The 5022-nt window shown below is 41.9% G+C and overlaps 1 pseudogene; it reads left to right on the forward strand.

The window, feature by feature from the left end:
* Window positions 1-361: 361 nt before the first annotated feature.
* LOC129049617 (galectin-10-like) lies at window positions 362-1361 on the forward strand (annotated as a pseudogene).
* Window positions 1362-5022: the final 3661 nt, after the last annotated feature.

Consider the following 5022-nt stretch of genomic DNA (forward strand, 5'->3'; position numbering starts at 1 on the left):
GTACTGAAATATTCTTTGAATCTGTGTCAGGGAAATTCCGATTTGTTAGTTCAGATGCCTGACAGCATAATCATACAGATCTTCTCTTTTCTTGGTTTGGATGACACTAAGCAGCTGTCAAAAACGTGCAAAAAATTCCAAAAGATAAGGCCTTAAAATATTTTACTGGTAAATATTACACAGACTTTCAAAAGGACAGAGAATGACTTAGAAAATCTTTTTTTTTTTTCTTAGAGATGGAGTCTCACTCTGTCACCCACGCTGGAGTGCAGCGGCGTGATCTCAGCTCACCGAAACTCACGCCTCCTGGGTTCAAGCAATTCTTCTACCTCAGCTTCCAGAGTAGCTGGGATTACAGGTGTGCGCCATCACACCTGGCTAATTTTTCTTAAACAAACACTGTCTACATCTGCCCTAACTATCAGAGCGAGAGAGAAAGACAAAACACTAGGTTATGACAAGCAAACTCACCCACCCACTCTTTTAAAAAAAAAAAAAAAAAATTCAGGGCCAGGCATGGTGGCTCACGCCTGTAATACCAGCACTTTGGGAGGTCGAGGCGGGTGGATCACGAGGTCAGGAGATCAAGACTATCCTGGCTAACACGGTGAAACCCCGTCTCTACTAAAAATAAAAAAAAATAAAATTAGCCGCGCGTGGTGGCGGGCACCTGTAGTCCCAGCTACTCAGGAGGCTGAGGCAGGAGAATAAACCTGGGAGGCGGAGCTTGCAGTGAGCCAAGATCGCGTCACTGCACTCCAGCCTGGGCAAAAGTGCAAGACTCCGTCTCAAAAAAAACAAAAGGAAAAAGAATACTAAACACAATTCAGAAGCACCACCCAGAGGGAGACAACAATGTCACAACTACTTGTGCCACACACACAAGCTGTGCTCTTGTCTATTGGTTCTACTTGACATTAAAGGGAGACTAGTTGTTTGTTTCATCAATGAACCGCAGCTGCAGGTGGATTTCCACACCAGGATGAATGAAGACTCAGACACCACCTTCCATTTCCAAGTGTTCTTTGGCCGTTGTGTGGTCATGAACAGCGTGAGAATGGGGCCTGGAAGCCTGAGATGAAATCCAAAAATATGCCCTTTCAGAATGGCAAAGAATTTGACCTGAGCATCTTGGTGCTGGACAATAAGTACCAGGTAATGGTCGATGGCTAATGCTTTTAGAGCTTTGACCATCGAATCTTGCCTGAGTCTGTGAAGATGGTGCAAGTGTGGAGAGATGTCTCCCTGACCAAAATGAGTGACTGCAATTGAGGGTGATAACCAGACTTCCTGTTGACAAGGAACCCGTTACTGTGTGGCCATGGGATTCCCAGAGCCAGCTAACAGCATAATTCCTCCTCACTTCAACCCTTACTCTTGCTTATTAAAACTTTGCCAAACTTCAAACAAACAAACAAAAAACACTGGATTTTAAAAACACATACGCCCATGCTTCTTCACAAAGGGAATATCTTATCTGTAAAATAAAGCCATATTCCCACTGGAAAGTCGGTGATCTTTAAGAATTTCTAGATTGCTTAAATAACAGTACCTTGCATTTATGAAGTTCTTTATGTTTCTCAGGCAGAATGTTGACAGCTGATAAAACTGTTGAGTCCATTATATTACCCTGTCTTCCTTGAATGTTTAAAATTTCTAGTAATAATGCATTAAAAAGAAAATTCATCTCGGATGGGGATGTATTTTCCCAGTTGGTTTATCTATCAATGGATGAGTTGGATACCTTTTACTAATAGAATAAGATAGTGTTGGACAATTCTATTCCAGTTTTTAATTTTATTAATATAACTACTGAGAAATCTTGCTCACATAGTAAAAAGGAACAGAGGATTTTTGTTATGTTAACACCACTTAATTCTTTAATTTCTGGCTGGGCGCGGTGGCTCATGCCTGTAATCCCAGTACTTTGGGAGGCTGAGGCAGGCTAATCACTTGAGGTCAGGAGTTCAACACCAGCCTGGCCAACATGGTGAAACCCCGTCTCTACTAAAAATACAAAAAGACTATCTGGGCATGGTGGCACGTGCCTGTAATCCCAGCTACTGGGAAGGCTGAGGCAGGAGAATCGCTTAAACTGGGGAGACAGGTTGCAATGAGCCGAGATTGTGCCACTGCACTCCCACCTGAGTGACATAGTGAGACTCCATCTCAAAAAAAATTTTTTTCTTTCAAGTTATATTGCAAAATGTTCAGTTATCTATAATCAGTATTACTTCTAATGGTGTACCATCTCATAATTCTTTCAATTTTATTGAAAGCTAACGATTGGGAACCACTTAACTTTTAAAAGGATTTGTTATTCAATCACTAAAATCATCCAGTTTCTCTATTTCTGAAAAGTAAATATAAAAGGTTTCCCAGGACTTATCAGCTAACTATAATTACACCTGTTGCTTTTCCACTCTTGGAGAGAAACAGCTCAATCTGACATACTCAGAAAGGTTTGGGGGATTAGCAGTGATTTCAGCACATCTTTGTCAGTGCAATATTTTTATAAAGTGTTCAATGCGTATTTGCCAAAGCCTTGGATTGCAGATTTAATTCATCCAATTTCTGGAAAATGCAATAAAGTCAAGATTAAAATTATATAGAGCAAATAGTCTGTTTCTCATTACCTAATTTAAATAATACAATATAATGTTCAGCTACATGTGTGAGTTACTGGTGAGGCCAGCCATGTATAATGGGAGTTCTATTTCTTCAGTAAATATGTGTATGAATATGTAAAACTGTAGCATGGGGCTTTTGGGAATAATGAAAAGATTGATTTTTAAAGTTATAATTTTGTTTTACAACATGACCAAGTGTTTTACATGTATTTAAGAAAACATTAAAGTATATACTGCTGAAAACTAATTGCATTTAGCATTTAGTTTATAACTTTTTTAACTAATGGAAGGTGGAAATAAATTTTTTTTTTTTGAGACAGGGTCTTACTCTGTTGCCCAGGCTGGAATGCAGTGGTGCAGTCTCGGCTCACTGCAACTGCCACCTCGCAGGTTCAAATGATCCTCTCTCCTCAGCCTCCTGAGCAGTTGGGACTATAGGCGTGCGCCACCACGCCTGGCTAAATTTTTTGTATTTTTAGTAGAGACAGGGTTTCCCCATGTTGGCCAGGCTGGTCTTGAACTCCTGACCTTAGGTGATAACACCCACCTCGGCCTCCCAAAGTGCTGGGATTAACAGGCGTGAGCCACTGTGCCCGGCCAGAAATAAAATATTTAATTGGTTAAAGAATGACTACAACTGGGAAACATTTGGTAGAAACAGGTTTTAACTGTCTTAATGATTACTGCACACTTTATTAGGATGAAACCACATAAAAACTTACCCTTAGGTTTTATAGGATGTATTTTGGAAACAGCCTCATTTGCAAGTTGCTCAAACTTTGATATATGTTCCTTGTTCATTCTGTGTCTGAGTCATGTTTATGGAGCTGGGGTCTTGCTGTGTTGCCCAGGCTGGAGGCCAGTGGCAATTTACAGGTGTGATCATAGTTCACTGCAGCTCAAACTCCTGACCTCAAGCAGTCCTCCCACCTCAGCCTCTCAAGTGGATGTTTTTGCCTTTCTGAAAATCATACTTTAAGCCTATCCCCTTACCTGTTTCCCCAAACTGTCTCTCAAATCTTTTATTCTTATTGGGTCCTGATACTCATCCTATGAAGTAAGTATTCTCTATTAATGGTCAGAGTTCTTGTTACTGTAATTAAATCAGTATAAAATAATGGCATCTAACATTGATTCTGTTCAGTGTGCTAGCACTAAGTTCTCTGAACACTTCATGCTGTCTTATGCCAAAACAAGCTTATAAGGTGGGTACTATTGTTCTACTGCATGCAAACATATGAGAAAGTAGCTTGCCCAAGTTCACATTCAAGCATGTGCGCACACAGTAAGTTATAGAGGCAAATTCTAAAGTAGGTTGGTCTGACTTCACAGCCAAACCTCTCAGCGACTGTGCTTGCCATTCCCAGAACAGGAGAAAGTATGTTTTCAACCAGCATTAAAGCTGTAGGTCTCTAGCTTTGCCAGTGCCTTACCTCAGCTTTAGTGATGGCAGGTGGTAGAAGTCCTTGCTCGGAGAGGGAGCCTGGCTGCACACCTGGTACACAATGTTGGGCAGGAGAGACGCCATGGGCTCTCTCTGCAGTTCTGCAACCACAAGCGGTATCCAGGGCCAGGCTGGTTTCTATGCTCACCACTCCTGCTTTTTTTTCTTCAACCAGCAGAGCAGGTGACCATAGTTCTTGGGCAGCCTGCTTGAAACAAAGTGCCCTCTGCTGCTCCTTTCATGAGAGTGTAGCAGGATTGATTGAGGCTGGCTTTGCACTTACACGGTAAACTGGCCATATGAGAACTTAGCTGCACTGCCGGCCGGCACCAGGCTCCCAGTTGCGTTTCACTTGCTCACTGGTGCTCAGCTAGCATTGATTGAGTGCCTGCAATGCAGCAGTCAGTGCCCGTCTGCCACCCTTGGCAGCCGTGTGGACCTAGACTGCCCTTCAGCAAAGCCTGCTGCTCTGCCTGAGAGGAAAGGAAGAGCACCACGCCCATCAGCAAAGGCTTCTGGGGCCTGGGCATCCTCTCCTCCCTCCAAAACTGGGGCTAGTGAATGGTTAAAAAAAAAAAAATTTTTTAAGAAAATATTAATGGACTTGATTCTAATTTTTATATTTGATTTTTATTTTTCAGTCCTATTTAAAAAAATGTCTAAAACTCGGAAATAAGGCCAAAAAGAGTGATTGCATGGCTGTGTCATGTCTGACAAGCTAGGATTATTTAACGGTTGACCCACATTTGTGCCCACACTGTGACATTACATGTTTCCTTATGGATTTTTGCCCAGTAGAGATGTGAGTGATTTCTGTATGATGGCCTCAAAGGTGGCAGTTGTGCTTCCCTGTAGGATCCTAATCACTTTTGTTTCTAACTGGCCATTTGACTCCACTTTTTCTAGTGGCTGCACGTACTCAGCTTTATGAACCTTCTGAACTAGCTT

Source organism: Pongo abelii, chromosome 14, assembly GCF_028885655.2.
Source record: "Pongo abelii isolate AG06213 chromosome 14, NHGRI_mPonAbe1-v2.0_pri, whole genome shotgun sequence".
Lineage (NCBI taxonomy): Eukaryota > Metazoa > Chordata > Mammalia > Primates > Hominidae > Pongo > Pongo abelii.